This window comes from Protopterus annectens, chromosome 4.part0 (assembly GCF_019279795.1).
Source record: "Protopterus annectens isolate FY-2018-M chromosome 4.part0, PAN1.0, whole genome shotgun sequence".
Taxonomy (NCBI): domain Eukaryota; kingdom Metazoa; phylum Chordata; order Ceratodontiformes; family Protopteridae; genus Protopterus; species Protopterus annectens.
Window position 1 is genome coordinate 132409685 of NC_056733.1, and position 19718 is coordinate 132429402.

General features: G+C 44.2%; 1 protein-coding gene across 1 annotated transcript in view; it reads left to right on the forward strand.

Moving 5' to 3' along the window:
- The window catches only part of LOC122800226 (dynein axonemal heavy chain 17-like), a 17083451-nt gene that overhangs the window by 9506949 nt on the left and 7556784 nt on the right, over nucleotides 1–19718 (forward strand). The gene's annotated exons all lie outside the window — the stretch shown is intronic.

Genomic DNA, 19718 nt, shown 5'->3' on the forward strand with positions numbered 1-19718 from the left:
GCACATGTGAAAAACACACAGCACCAGAAACACTAGCTCCAGGGGTCTGAACTTCTCTTGTGGCATAAACCGAAAATGCTGGAGAGAAAATTTGTCCCATAGGATCCCCTCACTATGGACTAGGCTTCCTATCCATGTAGAGCAGAGTTCATCCCTGACCCTATTCAAACAAAACTTTTGACAACTAAATAGGAAATCATAAATTTACCCCCAGTCTGACTCCACATCCCATATGGATAGAGGCTGTCAATAATTAAAGTATTATCCTAAGTAACACCCCTCCCCAACAGATTCTTAGCAGTCTACCTACTAACATGCCCTCCATATAATACTTGGGACCCAAATGGTTTGGAGTGCATGGCTATGCTTGTAAGGGCCCTAGTGGTTACTAGCTTAATAACAACTTACGAACCTATGAGTCTGAGAACCAGCCCTTCTTTTCTTCCAAAGATGGTTTCTGAATCTTCTATTAACCAGTCCTTAAATTTTCCTGTGTTTTTCTCAAAATCTTCAAGTAAAGGTAAATACACATTACATTTACTAGAGGTTCACCTCTAATTAAGGTTCTATTTACGGAGCTTTCAGGGAAATTGATCAGTTGCTTCTCCTTTACTCCCCTGTCAAAATGAGAAAAGGAATATCCACAGTTATCTCTCTCGTCAGTTGTCTAAGTGTACTTATGTTTACAAGCAGAATGGGCTGTCCCTGCCTGTTCCCTCAAAAGCCCACTCTATTAGACGAGTCGCTTTGTCGACAGCCTTCTTTTCCAGAGTACCTCTTGATAATACCTGCACAGCAGCTACTTGGTTTAAAGTCCATTCCTCAATTTCATAATTTAAATTGAATATGCAGTTCAGATCAAGAACATCGTTTGGTTTGCCTTTGCTCAGGAATATCCTTCCATAAACCACCCAAGTGTTACAGTAGCTGGGGATTCTGAAAGACAACATCATATATGAAAGTTATGATGTTATGCTGTCTTATCTCATCTTCATTCTTACAATGATGGGTTCGGAGCCGATCCTCGGCTCCGACTCGGTCGAATACATGACTGAAAGTCTCAAACCTGGCTCGTGGCAAGAAGGTATCCCACAATGCAGTGGTGTAATTCCCCAGATCTCATTTGCTGCTTTACGAGTTTGGATGCACTCATCTTGGCTATGGCTAAGTTTTGACAAATTTTCTATTACTTTTTCCTCAAATTGTTATATTTGCTAATAGATATCATATTTCTTATTATATTTAACTTGTTGTGCCTTTTGCTGCTTTTCTATTAGATAGTGATATTTTTTTCCCCTTTAGCACGGCTTTTGCCGTCGCTTTGTAGGCCTATTGGTATCCTTTGTAGTGGTTGTTCTGTCTGCTACTTTATCTGTAGCTCGTTTAAGTTAGAGAGCTATTTGCCCATTTGGGCTTGTAGTTAATTATTGTCTTGTCTAGAAAATAAGATTGTTTGAGTTAGAGGTCCTATTTCTCTCTCCCTGGTTGTCTTTTCCTTGTGTTTGACCCATAGTTGCTGTTCGTTGTAGCTTTAGCTCTTCATCAGTCAACAGCTAAAGTTTTTCTTGTTGTTGTTGCTGTTGCTTTTGTGGTCTTAACTTAACTATGTCCAAAGACCCAAAAGAGAGAGAACATAAGCCTTCGGGTTTTAAAAAATGTCAGAAGTGCTGCCAAAAACTGTCCATCACAGATGGACATGTTATATGTGTTTATTGCCTTGGTGCTCTTCAGCTTCAAGAAGACTGCACTTTTTGTCACTCTTTCAGTGCAAGAGTACTTCAAGAAAGGAAAAACAAATTGATTCTGAAAGGGCTCTTAAAGCCGACTTTTGAGGAAGCCATCCATAGTTCTTCTTCCTCTTTTTCTTCTCCTTCCTCTAGAAAGGATAAGTCTCAAAAAAGACATTCACCTGCAACATTGGCTCAGTCGGAGACGCCAGTCAAACTTCCAAAAATTTCCAAGGCCACAACCTCCTCGGCCCCACTGTCCTCGGTGCCATCGGAGGCCATATCGGTTGACAGGTCTGGTACTTCAGCTCCAAAGTCCTTGCAGCCGCAAGATATCTCTACTTGGAGCTGGTTCATGGATATTTCACTGGTTTCTTTGACATTGAGATCTCCAATCCTGCACAGGTCTCGCTCGCCATCCCTATCTTCTAGGTCCACCAGGAGCTTATCAGACAATGTGGAATGGGTAGTGCACAGACTCCTGAAGTCGCCGGCGCTGACTAAATTATTCTTGAATTCCACTCATTTGGTCTCGGAGCCTTCTGTACCCATTATACCCACTGTTGTTCCTCCTCCGAGCCAAGCTGGTCCTTCGGAGCCAGGGTGCTTGGTTCCACTTACTGTGGATCCATCGGTTCCAGGACCCCATTCGGTGTTCATGGGACTGACATCTTCCCCGACTTTCTCGGTGCCATCCAGGGAGTCTGGGTTCCCCGGTCGGCCCAGGGGGGGGGGGTTCTCGGCCCTGATCTTCTTCGGAGCTGAGTGTACCCCTTGGAGCGTCAGCCTGGGTTAGTTCAGCTCCCACATCGGCCTCGGGTCCGATCTCATTGGTTCTGGTGCCTTCCTCTGTCACCTCAGAGCTAGGGAGTCTAAAAAGCCGGAGGGAACTGCCGTTGAGCTGATGAGTGTGTTGTCTACCCATTCAGCACCACAGAAGTGTACTAGTACTCATCCCCCTAAGGCATCGGCTAATGACCGGCACCACCCATTCCACAGGACAGCAGAGATCCAGAGCCTCAGGATCCCCCAATGGGTGAACCCCCTCTCCTCCGAGGCCTCCCCAGAATATTCTTCTGAGGAGCCACCTCAGAAGAGAACTTGCAAAAGAAAGCACGTTGACTCCCCAGAAGAGTCTTTCACTTCAGACACTGACCTCGATGAGTCAGAAGGGTCCCCACAGTCATCCTCTGATGATATATCATTTGCAGATATTCTAGAGATCCTCAAGCAGATAGGTGGCTGGCAGGCCACCACCCCTTCTGATGAGGAGTCAGTGTACCTGAAGCTTTTGAATCTCAACCTTCAGCCTCCTTGGTGTCTCCGCCTTTCGATGAGCTAATGGACCTGGTTAGTCGAAAGGCATGGGAGTCACCTGACACAACGGAGTCAGTCCCTTGGAGGCCAAACAAATTTTTGTCAGTTCCTTCAGGTAAGGATTTTCTGACCAAGGGGGTACCCGTAGATGCTATGGTGGTGGCAGCAGCTACCAAAAAGGAACTTGCAAAGGCTTCCTCATCTGTTCATCCTCCGAATAATTTCATCAGCGATATTCTCACTGCGATCACTGAACTACCTCTCCCACTTTACAAGGCTACAAAGAGATCTCCTGAATGAGCTAGGAGATACTCTACAAGGTTCATTAGCTGCGAGGGTGAATGAGAAGGTCTCCTCCCAGCTGTCCACCTTAAATTCCATTGTCAACTCCTCCATGAGGCTCATATCCTACGCAGCAGATGGAGCGAGCAGGGCAGCAGGTTCCAGAGTTTCCCTTAGGAGACACTCCTGGATGCACTTGTGCAATTTTGCATAGCCCTTTAAGTCTACCTTTACCAATGCCCCTTTTGATGGTTCCTCACTCTTTGGACCCAAAATAAAAGACACACTAACCCGGTGCGAGTAGGAAGGAAAAACTCTTTCTGCCATTGGAGTACATTTTTATGTACCTTCAAGACTTTATTCTGAAGGCCAGAAGAGCAGAAAGATGTGGTTCAAAAGATCCCAGAGAGTTTTCCAGGATGCACAGGGTGATTCCTTCCCCAGGGGCAGGGGAAGGCAATAACAGTTGATGCTGTCCCAGAGGCAGAGGGCACCCGCAAAACCAGGGTGACCATGATTCCTTTCACGAACACCCTTATCAGCGCTCCTGAAAGGAGGCCCGACTGCTCTACTTTGGAGGCAGTCGGGGGGTGTTTATCAATGTACCCAGAAGCATGACAAAATATCTCAAGAGACAAATGGGTACTAAATATAATATCCAGAGGATACTCCATCACATTTTCCAATCCTGTTCCACAGACCAAAGCAATCCCAGATGTTCCACCCATTCTAAGGGAACAAGCAACTATAGAGATTCAAAAGTTGCTGCACAAAAGAGTCATCCAAGAAGTCCCCACACACGAAATAGGATTCGGAACTTACTCAAGATTCTTTTTGGTGCCAAAAAGAACAGGAGACTGGAGGCCCATATTAGACCTAAGCAAATTAAACGAATCTGTCAAGAAGTCAAAGTTCTGAATGGTGACACTGCAGTCTATATGTTCCCTTTTTAGGTAAAGAGGATTGGATGTGCTCGATAGACCTTCAAGATGCTTACTATCACATAAAAATGGACAGGACATGAAGAAGGTGCTTACGCTTCTGGCTGGAAGCCAGCCATTACCAGTTTTGAGCTCTGCCCTTTGATCTCAGTACAGCCCCCATAGTGTTCATCAAATGCATGGCAGTAGTCACGACTCAACTGAGGCATCTAGGATTCCAAGTGTTTCCCTATCTAGACAACTGGCTCCTATCTGCCACCACCAAGCATCTACTCCTACAAGCCAGGGATCTAACTTTGGACATTTGCAATCAGCTGGGTATTACAGTAAATTTTCAAAAATCTGCCTTGTTGCCCTGTCAACATATTACATTTATAGGCGCAGATCTAGACACCTCCTCCATTGTAGCACATCTTTCTACAGAAAGAGTTATAGCACTCAGACAGCAGATACTTCACCTCCTTCTCAAGACCAAGGTGAAAGCAAAGGTAATTCTAAGATTACTAGGAACAATGGCTTCCACGATTACACTGGTCCCTCTTGCCAGAATGCACATGAGGATCATTCAATGGCTATTGTTCTCCCACTGGTCACTTCAAGACCTTCCAATGTCTTACCTGATCAGAATAACAGAATCATGCAAGAAAGACTTAAGATGGTGGATACACTGCACTCATGTGACAATAGGAAGACCCTTTGTTCCACATCAACCCATAGCTACAGTGACCACGGACGATTCCTAGATAGGGTGGGGGGGCATTATCTGGGAAGAACAAACGAAGGTACATGGCAAGAACATGAGGCTCACTTGCATATAAATGTTCTAGAGATGAGAGCAGTGCTTTTTGTGTTGCAAGCACTTCACGACTCTCTCCCTCTAGGGACAATTGTGATACAGTCAGACAATGTGTCTGTGAAAACAAAAAAGTCCTGAAGAATTAGTAGTAATGACCAGCCAGAAAACTTGATTTGTGTAAAATCCTTAACGCCGAAATTGTACAAGGCGTTTTCGTCCGAGTGTCACCCAGACCTGTCATACTTATTCGTCAGGAAATGCATGTTGATGCAAAGCTTGTTCTATTAGGTTTCTAAGAAAACTCGAGCAAATTGTCTCTCATTTTGCACTTCGCTCCACACCTTTCCACTTCTAATACTTTTGCATTGTCCAGAATTTTTTAAGCAAAGTTGATAACTGCGCATACATGAGGATGTGTTACAATATGTCTGTGGTTTGCTACATAAACAAACAGGGGGAACCAGATCTTACCCCCTTTGTCGAGAGGGCCTAAGAGTTTGGCAATGGGCAGTTTCTTCCCAGCGCTTTCTAATTGCAACGCACATTCTGGGGAAGTCCAATGTGATAGCAAACAAGCTGAGCAGAGCAATCCTAATGCCTCACGAGTGGTCTCTCAATCACAATGTAGCGAAATTATTTTCTGAACATGGGGAAAGCCTTGCTGTGATCTCTTTGCCACTCCCATGAATGCCAAGTGCAGCAACTACTTTACCCTAATCCCCCCTCCGGGGGAGACACCAAGAGATGCACTTGCTCACGGTTGGCCCTTGGGATTTCTATATGCTTTTCCTCCATTTCCTGTCATACCCAGAGTAATTCAGAAAGCACAGTACTCAGGAAGCAGGATAATTCTCATTGCTCCTACTGGCCTCACCAAGTTTGGTTCCCCTTCCTTTGGCCTCATCTTCAGGAGAAGCCTTGGACTCTGGACCCAGTGCCAGATCTGCTGACTCATATGTCAGGGAAGCTTCATCCTTCCCTCCACACCCTAAAATTGACAGCTTGGCTGCTCCACTTCCCAATTTAGTCAGGCTTCACAATTTCACTCCTACAGTTAGACATATCTTAATGTCCTTGCATAAAGCTTCCACTAGAAAACTGTATTCTAGCAAATGGAAAAGGTTTTCCTTTTGGGCTCAAGACAGGAACATTGATCCTTTTTCTGCATCTATCCATTCTATTTTGGAATTTTTGGTGGAACTGTTCCAACAAAGTTCAGCTGCAGCAACCATCAGGGTTCAACTCGCTGCAATATCAAATTTTCACATGGGTGAGTCTACTTCCAACTTAATGTCACATAGGTTGTGTAGAGCCTTCTTAAAAAGTGCCTCCTTATTAAGACCTTCCTTTAAGGAACCCCTTTCTCCTTGGGATGTGAATTTTATTTTGTCTCACCTCACGTTACCAGAATTTGAGCCCTTGTCATTTTCAGACCTCAAGTTCCTTTCCTGGAGGACCTTGTTTCTAGTGGCTATAACTTCTGCTAGAAGAGTATCAGAGTTGCAAACTCTTTCTATTAAACTACCATATTTGATTTTTCATAAGGATAGGGTATCCTTACGAACTAACCCGTCCTTTCTACCCAAAGTCTCTTCTCCAAACAACATAAACCAATCTATAGAACTTCCAGTGTCCTTTCCTAATCATAGCAACAAGGCAGAGTACAAATTACATTAACTAGACGTGCATAGACAACTCAAATTCTATTTGCATAGGACCAAAGACTCCAGAAAATCTGACCAATTATTCGTATCCTTCTCTGATGCGAAAAAGGGAAGCTCAGTTTCTAAAACTACTCTTTCCAATTGGCTTTCTAATTGTATTACATTCATCTATCACTCAAGTCACAGAGATTTACCTTTCAAATTGAAGGCTCTTTCCACTAGAGCAGTGGCTATGTCATCTGCCTTTCAAGCAAGAATTCCCATGGATAATATTTGTGCAGCGGCTACTTGGACTACTCCACATACTTTTATCACTCATTACAAAGTGGATTTGTCCTCCAGGGACAGGGCCGTCTTTGGGTCCACGGTGCTTAAAGGTTTACTCCCATGAGCCACCCAGGGTAAAGGTGCTAGGGACGCTGTCCCATCATTGTAAGAATGAAGGAGAGATAGATCAACATAACATAAAGAAGTTATGTACTCACCATAACATTCCATGTTTGCTGTCCATCTTGCCATTCATTCTTACAAACCCTCCCTCCTTCCCCCTGCCAAAGACTCCTTGTGGACCTGGTAGATTTTTTTTTTACTGCCTTCAGGAGTTCTTTGTCTCAGTTTGTTTCTCCTTCCAGTAGGTATAGTATAGACTTGGATATACGTATGTATATATTTATATATATATATATATATATATATATATATATTTATATATATATATATATATATATATATATATATATATATATATATATATATATATATATATATATATATATATATATATATATATGTATATATATATATATATATGTATATATATATATATATATATATATGTATATATATATATATATATGTATATATATATATATATATGTATATATATATATATATATATATATATATATATATATATATATATATATATATATATATATATATATATCATTCAGTAGCAGCAGCAAACAAGATCTGGGGAATTACACCACTGCATTGTGGGATACCTTCTTGCCACGAACCAGGTTTGAAACTTTCAGCCATGTATTCGGCCGAGTCGGAGCCGAGGATCAGCTCCAAACCCATCATTGTAAGAATGAAAGGCGAGATGGACAACAAACATGGAATGTTATGGTGAGTACATAACTTTTTTTTTTCACTGTAACACTAGGTCTTTGTTGTCTGTTTTCATCCTTCCGTAACTCTTGACCCACCTTCCCCCTTCCATGTGTCTTAAGGCATTTGACATTCTGGTTCCTGAACTTGTCTGTCTGATGTACCTTGGCTCCTTGAGGTTTCTTAACAAGACCTGTTTTTTCAGTGTTTTTTTTTTACCTCTATCTTAGACATTGTATACTTGCCTTTTTTACCAGAGGGCAAACTCAGTCTGAGGTATTTCAGTTAACACTAGGGATTATGGGTAAGGGGAGGAGCCTGAGGACCAGATCCAAAGGCTCGAAAGTGGCTGAAGTCACATCCAACATGGATCCAAAGACCCATATGTTGACGAAGGATGGAAATAGACAACACAGATGTATCATTATGGTGAGTAAGTAACTTTTGATTTGATGTCATTTTCATTCAATCCTCAACTGATAGGTGTTGGATCTGATTCTGATCTGACTCGGCTGCTTCTATGAGATCTTCAGATACAAACTCTTGAGTTCCTCTCTTTATCCATAATGCCCCATCAACCTAACATATCTCAGATCGCATTTGCCACCATTAGCTACAGCCTCAGATCCTCTCACTCTTATGCTTTCAGGTGTCTTTCCAGTTAAATATTGAGTTTTTCTATTTTTTTCTAGTATCCACTCTTCACCTACATCCTTTGATTACCTTTTACCTTTCTACATATTTTTCAGAGTGATTGTTACCAATTTTTTGGTACTTCTTGTTATCTGAAATTCTCTTCTTCTTCTCTCCACTGTATAGTATTTCTTGCCTGCCATTGTTGGTAGTTATCCTGTCTACCTTTTACTATCCTTATTAGTAAAAAAAAAAGCTAGACTAGTTGTTGTAGTTCTGTTTCTTTCTTTAGCTTGGTTAGCTTAGTTAAGCCAGTATGGCTGACAAACTTAACGGCTTTAAAAAAATACATTGACTGTCGGCATAAGATACCAAACTCAGATGCCCACAAGGAATGCATATACTGTTTAGGAGCTGTTCATTTAGATGCAGACTGCTCCATTTGCTCCAGTTTTAACTCCAGAGCTCTCAGAGACAGGAGGAACAAGCTAGTTTTGAAGGGCCATCTCCCTTCTACCTCTTGTTGTGTTTCACCTGGGGCTCAACCCCCCCCCCCAAAGAAAACTGATAAGGGAATGCTCAAGCCAGCTCCCAAAGATAAAAAATCTTGCAAGACGTCGCTGGATCCCACATCATCTTCGGCACCTTCCTTGCAGCCTTCTGCTAAAATTTTGAAATAAATCAGATCCAACCACCTCAAATCCATCTAATTCAAAATCAAAACCACCTCAGCTGATCACCACTTCCTCTACTGGATCTGGTCATATCTCGTCTCTCTTCTCCATTCTTGGAGGAATTCTGCCATACACATTCAAGACCTCAAACCTCCACCTCATTTCTTAGATCTTCCAGGAGTTTATTTGAGGCTGATGTGGATAGGATGATGAGAAAATTCCTCAGAGCTCAGATCCAGATGAGCATACTCTCAGCCAACATATGACTACTTCCCCTTTGGTCTCTCCTTCTTTGATCTGACCTACTGTTTCAGAGCTCTTGGATCCGAGAACCCTGAGGGTGACCTCTTCGGATCAAAAGATGATCTGTTCTTTGACTCCGGTTACTTCCCTGAGTCATCCAGCTCTGAACCTTTTGAAGCTGAAGACTCTCACAACCAAAGCATTGGTGCTAGATCACCGGCAGACTTGAGTCGACTCTGAAGCTATTGGAGCCATCCCTGCTCATCAGAGCTTCAGTGCTGGATGGCTTGGTCTGACTCCTTAATCAGGAGGAGTGCTTGTGCGGTTGCAGGAGCTGACAGCTCAGTAGATACCAGCTGCTTTGCCATCGACTTTGGTTTTCTGCTTTTGAGACTATGTAGAGGGCTTTCTCATTACCTAGAGAAAGGATATCCCTTCCCCCCTCAGGTCAGAAAAGTTTACCTTCTTCACTTCTTTGCTTTGAGCCTCGTACTTCAACTCCACTAGGATGGCAGCCCATACAAGTCTCTAGTCAGTCCCTCAGGACCCCCCCCCCATATCTTCTGATAACTCTCCAGACTACCCCACTGAAGAGGACCCCAGAAGAGGACGTGTAAAAGGAGACACCTAGATTCCCAGAAGAGGACGTGTGAAAGGAGACACCTAGATTCCCCTCAGGAATCTGTCACTGAGTACACTGATTTTGATGAAAAGGGGGGGGGTCTTCCAGATTTCCACCTGAAGACATCTCCTTTAGAGACATTTTAGAGCTCTTAAAACAGAAAGATGATCTTCCAGTACCCACTTCCAAGAAGAATCTGTTTCTAGAGGCTTTTGATTCTGGCCCAGATGTTCTTCATCTCACATTGCTGCAGTCATAACCTGTGGGTAGTCTGCTGTCCTCGGTCGGCCCGAATACCAAAGTATTAGGCTGGCGTCGGTCATGGGCGCTCAGATCTGACGTCAGTGCGTCATGGTATTAAAGCGCATGACCGACGTCATATCCTCAGTCTTTTTTGCCGCATGGTCCAAAGCAGAAGCAGCGTTTGCAAGTGCCGTTCGGCGTTCTGAAATTTTCGTATTCTGAGTTTCAGACCGAAACCAAGTTGGGCTAAGTACTCCGTTGGGGAATATTTTTGTTTTTTATTGCCTCAGTTAATTCCGGATGTCAGAAAAAGTGAATAATTGTATTTCTTGTGGGAAACAGATACCGCATAGGGATTACCACTCTCTCTGTATTCCTTGTTTGGGGCCTGAGCACGACGTAGTCGGGTGTCGCTTTTGTGCTAGATTTAATAAGCGCACCATTAAACGTAGGTTAGATTGCGCTAGGCTTGTCTTCGGTAAGCGGTGTAATTACAATATGCCGTCGGATCCTCCGACGCCCGCTACCGCTAAGAAGCGCAAGGAAAAATCGTTAAGGTCCAAGCAGGATGAGTCGTCCATTCTGGACGCCGGTTATTTAGAAACTACGGTGGAATCTGTGGATCCAGCCGAGGTTTCAGCTGAGTCTCAGGGGGAGCCGTTACTTTTGCAAGATGTGGCCTCTCAGGAGTCAGGTCAGGCTGAGGGGGCCTCTCAGGTTGCTGTACTCCCTTCTTTGCCTAAGGTGGTTAGGCCTTCTCCTTCTGTCTCTAAGGTACCTTCCAAGGGCAGGCCTGGTTTGCCTTCCTCTGGTGTCAGTCCTAGTTCTGCAGGTTCTGTGCCTAAAAAACACATGCTTAAAATGGCAGAAGATTTGATTTCCTTAATCAGGGGTTCTATGCCCCCTCCAGATAAGAGGCCTAGGGTGGAGCCAGAGGTGGAAAGTTTGGAACAGGCTTCAGATTACTCAGAGTCTTCGGCTGAAGACATTCAGGATTTTCCTCCTTATTCTGATTCAGACGCAGAGGATTTTTCTTTTTCAGAAACCCTGCATTCTATGAGGGAGAATTTTAAATGGGAAGGTCAGGATTTCTCAGATTCGCGAAAGAGGCTTAGGGAATTTTTGTTTTTACCACAACATCGGCCCTTGGCTATACCTCCTGTTTGGATGTTGTTCAGGATGTTTTCTCTGAGGCTTCTCTTAATCCAGACTCTTTGCCTCCTGCGCCTGTTAAACCAGATAGGTATTACAGAGTGCCAGAGGCTCATAAATATCTGTATAAGAGCCCAAGGGCTGACCCAGAAACTATTAGCCAGGGACCTAAGGGTGTCAGGGCTTCTGTTGTAAAGAATCCAGTTCCTATGGATAAAGATTCTAGAGCTTTGGATAGGTGGGGTAAAAAAGTGTATACCTCTTCCACTCTAGCAATGAGGGCTTTGAATTGCCAGTTTCATATGTTGAAGTACCAGAATTTTCTCCTTACTCAGTTAAAATCTAAGGTAGATGCTTTGGCAGAGGGCATAGAGTGTAAGGAATTACAGGATTTGGTTCATGCCTCTGATCAGGTGGGTAAGCATTCTTTGCAGTGTGGTTTCGATGCTTTACAGGCTTCTTCCAGGGTGGCTGCCACAGGATCAGTTATTCGCAGGCACGCCTGGCTTAAGGATCAGAACTTGTCAGAGCATGTTAAAGCTAGAATTTTGGATGCTCCTTTGCGGTCTGAAGTTTTGTTTGGTTCTCCTGTGGAGTCTGTCTTAAAGAAAATGGAAGACAAGGCTAAGTCTATGCAGACTGTTAAAGATTTTTTGCAGGTGCAACCCCCTAAGTTTAGCAGGAATTGGCCTACTAAGGGATGGGCTTACCCTTCTTCTGATTTACAGTCTAGGGGCAGATCTAGACGTGGTAGGGGCAGAGCTCAGGGTTCTTTCAGGCCTAGAACGTGGAGTTCCCCTGCACAATCTACAGGTGAGGGCAGGGGCCAGTCCTTTCGTAAACAGGCCCAATGACCTGCATCTTCAGCTGCCAGATCCTTCCTGTCTGGCAGCTCCTTTGGTAGGAAAGTTGGTACTCTTCAAGCAAAACTGGCTTTTAGTCACCCAGGACAAATGGGTGTTGGACATTATAGACCGAGGCTACAAGTTTTATTTCCACACATTGCCTCCTTTTAAAGGCATGCCAGACGTTCCTCCTCAGCAAAGGGTAATGGCTCACAAACAGATTTCTTTACTTCTTCAAATGGGGGCTATACAGCAGGTCCCTCTATCAGAAGTGGGCCTAGGATTTTATTCTTGCCTGTTTCTTGTACCAAAGAAAGGAAACACTTGGAGGCCGATTTTGGATTTATCTATCCTCAACACATACCTGGACATTCCAAAATTCAAAATGTTGACGTTGCAACAACTTCTGCCTCTGTTGGGCAAAGATCACTGGATGGTAACTCTGGATCTCAAAGAGGCTTATCTTCATGTTCCTATCAGGCCCAGTTGCAGGAGATTCCTGCGTTTTCGGGCTGGGACTTTACATTATCAGTTCTCTGCATTGCCCTTTGGCTTATCTACTGCCCAGGGTGTTCACAAAGGTTCTGGCTCCCGTGATAGCCTTCTTAAGGTTAAGAGGAATACAAATTTATCCTTATTTGGACGATTGCCTGATTCTTGCTCAAGACAAAAACAAGCTACTTCACCATCTACAGTATGTTATGGCAGTGTTAAGGTGCCTAGCGTATTCTGTGAACGAAACAAAGTCCAGTCTAGTACCCTCTCAGGAAATGTGCTTTCTGGGTGTGAGACTGAATACAGCTTCCCAGATGGCTTTTTTGACCCTGGACAAGCAAAGGAACCTTACACTTTACTTCCAACAATTGTCTCTACGGTCCAGGCTGACTGCAAGGACAGTCCTTCAAGCCTTGGGGTTCATTGCATCTTGTATTCTGGTGCTTCCCAATGCCAAACTGCATATGAGGAAGCTACAATGGTATCTCAAAAATGTATGGACGCAACACTGCCACGATCTGGACGCTGTCATTCAGATAATACCTTGCATTCAAAAGGAATTTTTGTGGTGGGCTCAGGAATGTCACCTAAACAAGGGACTCTCTGTGACCCGACCAGAGGCGAGTCAGATCTTAACGACAGATGCCTCGGACAAGGCTTGGGGAGCACACCTCAATGGAAAATGGGTTCAAGACACGTGGCCTGCCAGACTTCAACATTTACATATCAACTTGAAGGAGATGTTAGCAGTCCAATTTGCATTGATGGCTTTCAAGGATCTACTTCACCCAGGACAAGTGTTGATTCAAACAGACAACACAACTGTCATGTGGTACATCAACAAGCAAGGGGGAACCCATTCGTACCCTCTTTGCAGGCAAGCTATGATTTTGTGGGAGACTGCTCTCAGTTTGCACCTCACTCTTCAGGCAAGGTTTGTGCTCCTGCCAGGAGCACAGAACTCCTTAGCAGATGTTTTGAGCAGACAGATGTTGGATCACCACGAGTGGAAGTTGGATCCTCATGTATTTCGACAGTTGACAGTGATATGGGGAACTCCAGACATAGATCTGTTCGCTTCTCCACTAAATTTCCAGTTGCCAAAGTTTTGCACAAAGATGTTTCATCCAACAGCTTGGAAAATGGATGCTCTATCATTCAGTTGGAGCAATCTTCACGTCTATGCCTTTCCTCCTCTGCCTCTCCTTCCCAAGGTGCTCTTGAAGGTCAGACAAGACAAGCCCTCCATGATTCTAATAGCTCCAGATTGGCCTCGACAGCACTGGTATCCTCTGCTGAGGAGTTTAGTACGGGAGCCTCCTTGGCCTTTGCCTTCAATTACACACCTTTTGTCTCAGGCAGGCAATCATTTCCTCAATGTCAGGATTCAGTCCCTGCATCTAACAGCCTGGCATATTCTGTTCTAGAACCTGGAGGGTCGCAGCTTCCTCAACAAGTTTTGAATGTTATTTTGGAGGCCAGAAAGCCTAGTACAAGGAAAGTTTATGCTGATAAATGGAGGAGATTTTTTATTTGGAGCAAAGCTAAGAGCTTTGATGTTTCCAGGCCTGATTTGAGTGTTTCTCTTCAATATCTTACAGAATTATTAGACAAAGGTTTGTCTTTCTCCTCTGTAAAAGTTCATGCTGCAGCCATTTCAGTTCACTATGACTGTGACCCACCATTATTCTCTCATCCTTTGTTTAAGCAATTCCTTAGAGGGGCAAAGAACATAAGACCCCCGCGTAGAGCTCCTACTCCTTCCTGGGATCTCAATTTTGTGTTGGAAAAGCTTACTTTACCTCCTTTTGAACCTGCAGCTGCGTCTGAGTTAAAGTTTTTGTCTTGGAAGACTGCTTTTTTGTTGGCCATTACGTCTGCTAGAAGGGTATCTGAATTACAGGCTCTAATGGCAGTTGAACCCTTCCTGATTTTTCATAAGGATAGGGTATCTCTGCGTACTAACCCTACTTTTATGCCTAAAGTGGTTTCAAATGTGGCCTTGAACCAATCTATTCATTTGCCTACTTTTTATGCTGATCCCCAAAATAAAGGGGAGAAAATTTTGCACACTTTGGATATTCACAGGCAGTTGCGTTATTATTTGAGCAGGACTAAAAGGTTCAGACAGTCTCAACAGTTATTTGTTTCTTTTGCTTTGGGCTCTCAGGGGAAACCTGTTTCAAAACAAACTATTTCTAAGTGGATTGGCCATTGTATTGCTTTTTGTTATTCTCATCATGGTAAGGAGATTCCGGCTGGAATCAGACCTCATTCCACTAGGGCTACTGCCACTTCTACTGCTTTTTTAAGGGGTGTAGCTACTAAAGATATTTTGGAAGCAGCTACTTGGAGTTCAGTGCACACTTTTTCTAAGCATTACCATCTCCCTCTTTATTCCAAATCTAGGGCTGGATTTGCCACTGCAGTCTTACAGGGCATATTAGCAGCTCCCAGTCCTTTATGATTTTGCCAACCTCCCTTTACCTTTGCTTTGGGATTCTACCCACAGGTTATGACTGCAGCAATGTGAGATGAAGAACATAGTACAGTTTTGTACCTACCATAAATGTAGATGTTCGAAGATCCACATTGCTGCAGTCCAATTTACCCTCCCTCCTTCCCCTCTGTAGTTTGGAGTGGTTGTATGGTTTGGGTTGTAGATGTTGTTTGTTCATGGGTTTTGGAGGTTTTTCTATTTTGGGCTGTGGCCTTTCTTTTTAGGGCCTTCTGACATCTGGGGCAAGAAAAGACTGAGGATATGACGTCGGTCATGCGCTTTAATACCATGACGCACTGACGTCAGATCTGAGCGCCCATGACCGACGCCAGCCTAATACTTTGGTATTCGGGCCGACCGAGGACAGTGGACTACCCACAGGTTATGACTGCAGCAATGTGGATCTTTGAACATCTACATTTATGGTAGGTACAAAACTGTACTTTACACCTTGGGTGACTCCCCCAGACAATGAACTTATAGAACTCATTTCTTGATGGGAGTGGAAGGAACCAGACACTGTGGAGCCCATTCCTAAATGTCCAGACAAAATGTAATCCCCTCCCAAGGACAGGGCTCACTGGAGCAAGGCGTTCCCAGCTGATGCCATGGTTGTGGTGTTGGTTACCAAAAAAAAAAAGAAGCTTGTGGAGCAGAGCTGTTCTGTTCATTCCCCTAACATTGAGTCCAAGGCCTTGAGCAGATTCGATAAGCACATGTGTGCTTCAGTGACCCTTGCTCTGTGATCATTGAATTACCAGGCACATTTTACAAGATTACAAAAAGATTTGGCTGTAGAATTCCCTAAATCTCTTTTTGGGTCTATGTCTGCCCAGGATCAAAATAAAGTCTCTATGCAGCTGACCACCATTCAGTCGATATCTCATGCATACATAAGGCTGATTTAATAGCAACTCATATCCTGGGGAAAGACAGTGTGATTGCGGACAAAGTAAGCAGGTCCATTCTGATGCCTCATGAGTGGTCTCTCAATGTCAAAGTATGGGAGAGAATTTTCCATCAATGGGGTCAGCCATGCTACGACCTATTGACTTCTCCCCTCAATAACCAGTACAGCAATTTCTTTACCCTGATCCCTCCAATAGGGGAGTCACAGAGAGATGCTGTAGTCCATAAGTGGTCCTCCAGTCTTCTTCATGCTTACTCACCATTACCTTTCATTTCTAAATTTCTACAGAAAGCACTCCAGTTAAAGAGCATAGTTACCCTCATTGGCCCCTTTTGGCCTTGTTAGATTTGGTTCCCCATTATCTGGCCTCACCACTTACATGTGCCCTGGATACTGGATCCCAATCCAGACCTCCTGTCTCACCTAACAGATATGAGTCATCCAGATTGACAGGCCTCAAACTGACTACATAGTTTCTCCAATTCCATTAATTGTTAGACAGCCCAGGCTCTCCTCCTCAGTCCATCATATTTTGTTATCTTCTCAAAAACCTTCTAGTAGAATGATTTACAAAAGCAAATGGAAGAGATTTGTATTCTGGGCCCTTAACATGGACATGGATCCTCTTTCTTCCCCTGTACCAGCTATGGAGAACATCGATGTCTGTGCAGTGACTGAAACCTGGTTCAAGGCTCCTGAGAGCACCCCAGCACTATCAGGTTTTACCTCATATCATGCTTTCCAGCCCCAAAACATGGACTGTACCACAAAAGGAGGGGGAGTATCCATTTTCATCAAAGATACCCACACCTCCAGGTTAGTGGCAACGCATGAAGCATCGGAGACTATCCAGGTGCAACTAACCATAGGCAAAACTGCCTTACAGTTTGTAGCATGCTACAGACCACCCTCTCAAACTCAGGAACCCCACACAGCCTTCCTGAAGACACTGGAGAGTATGAATGTCTCTCCAAATACCATCATTTTGGGAGACTTCAACTACCCAAACATAGACTGGGAACATTACTCAAGCCCCAACACCCTAGCCCAAAGGTTCCTAGAATTCATAAACTCAAATGCAATGGAACAACTAGTCACCATTCCCACAAGAGGAGACAATATACTAGACCTGATCATCACAAACATGGGGACAAAATGCTCCACACCGGAAGTATATCCCTCTTTGGTAAGATCAGACCATAAATTAATCTCACTGGAAATCCACATCCCACCCCCACCCCCTCCACAAAGACCACAGTGAAGAACTTCTCAAAAGCCAACTTCACACTTCTTAAGACTGAAGTGGTATCCTTCAAGGCCCCTGGGCCAGTGGAAACCACAACCCACACTGCTGAATCCTTTGCAAATGCCTTCTATGGGCACCTTAAGAATGCATGGATCATGCAATCCCAAATAAAACCAAGACCCATTCCCCCAAAGGCAGGCGCCCGGTCTGGTGGACCCCAGCCATAAACAAACTTTACAACAGGAGGAGGAAGCTACTACATGACAGAGCAAAATCCCTAAAAGGGAAGGCATCTCTGATCAGTACTAGCAAAAAATTATGATCACTCATAAAATCATCCAAGGCCAACTTTGAGAGAAAAATCGCAAAAGACACAAAAGACAATCACAAGGCCTTCTTTAGCTATGTTAGAAACCTGGGTGGAAACTCCCAGATATGCTCAGAGTTGGTCCAAAATGACACAAAATACACTGAACCCACTGACATTGCCAACATTCTGGCAGACAGGTTCAGTGCAAATTTCTCCTCCCTCTCCCCCCCAAAAGGAGAAATAACTATCCCAGCAGAGTGTAGCCTCCCTAACATCACAAATGCCCAGGTGAGAGCCGCCCTCTCTAAAGCTAAAAACACAGCATCAATGGGACCGGATGGTGTCCTGGACTGTGTGCTACATGAACTCCAAGAGGAACTAAACCCACACATAAGGCTGCTGTTTAATCTTAGCCTTACTACAGGATACGTACCCAAAGAGTGGCGTACGGCAACAGTGGTCCCACTTCACAAAGGCGGTGCTTCTACGGACCCTGGAAATTACCGCCCCATAAGCTTGACGAGCCTGGTCTGCAAAGCTATGGAGAGGATCATTATGGAACTCATAAACAAAGACACTGGGGACCTACAGACATTGGATCCTACCCAGTTTGGCTTTGTCAAGGGCAGATCCTGCCTTTTGAACTTGGTCGACTTTTTTGAAACAGTCACTAAGGCCATTGATGAGGGTAAGGCAGTTCACACAGCCTACCTTGACCTTGCAAAAGCCTTTGACACAATACCCCACTCGGGCATCATAGACAAACTCACCAGCTTAAATGTAAACCCATATGTAACAAGATGGGTTGCAAACTGGCTCAAGGACAGAACCCACAGGGTCAGAGTTGCTGGAGCTATTTCAGACTCTAAGCCAGTCACAAGCGGTGTCCCACAGGGCTCAGTCCTGGGACCCCTCTTGTTCGGCATTTATTTTTCCAAGGTACAGGCAAACATAGGAGGATTGTGGCTGACAAAGTTCGCAGATGACTGCAAACTGGGCGCCATAATTGATACTCCAGCGGACACAAACTTCCTTCAGAGAGGCCTCATAGAAATGGATAATTGGTGCCAGAGCCATGGCCTTAAGCTGAACGCCAAAAAATGTGTAGTCATACCCTTTGGGAAAAACAAGGTACCGACAAATTACCACATAGATGGTAATCCATTAAGTACAGAGAGGTAATCAGGGACCTAGGGACCCAGGTTGACAGTAACCTCTCATTTGACACTCACATTGCCAAAGTGGTTAGGAAGACCTTCTATATTGCCCACCTTATCATGAAGGGTTTCACATCTAGATCAAGAGAGGTCATTGTGCCCCTGTACTCCTCTCTTATCAGGCCAATGATTGAGTACAATGCCCCATTTGGGATGTATCTCACCCGACACCTGCAGCAGTTGGAAAGACCCCAAAAGTTCCTCACCAAGAGGATAAAGGGTCTTAAACATATGTCATATGCTGCCCGACTGAAAAACTCCAGCTCTATTCAGTCGCATACCACCTACTCAGAGGTGATCTGTGCCTGACGTACAAGACCATGTCCAATCCGGAATTAATGGACATGCTACACCTCAGAAAATCCATCAGAGCCACGAGAACAAGAGACTTAAACCTCAGCACAGAAATAAATAGGACGTGCTGGAGGGACAGATTCATAACCCAGAGGCTGCCTACACTCTGGAACAGAATCCCAGTCCATGTTAGGCAGAGCCCCTCACTGACTCTATTCAAGAGAAATCTTGACGAGTGGATAGGAGATCGTAGGTTTACCCCAGGGGTCATCTCTGTGTCACTACTAGACAGAGGCACAGTAAACTAAACCCTAAAAGGGCTTAGTATACTCATCCTAAGGGGTGGTGAAAGCCACACACATTCTGGCTAGGCTTATAAATGCCCTAGGGCAGATAGCCTAGTACGAACCTATGAACCTATGAACCTATTAGTGTCAATTTTCAATGAAAGGGCTAGCTTTTCTATTATTAAGGTCCAAATGGCTGCCATTTCA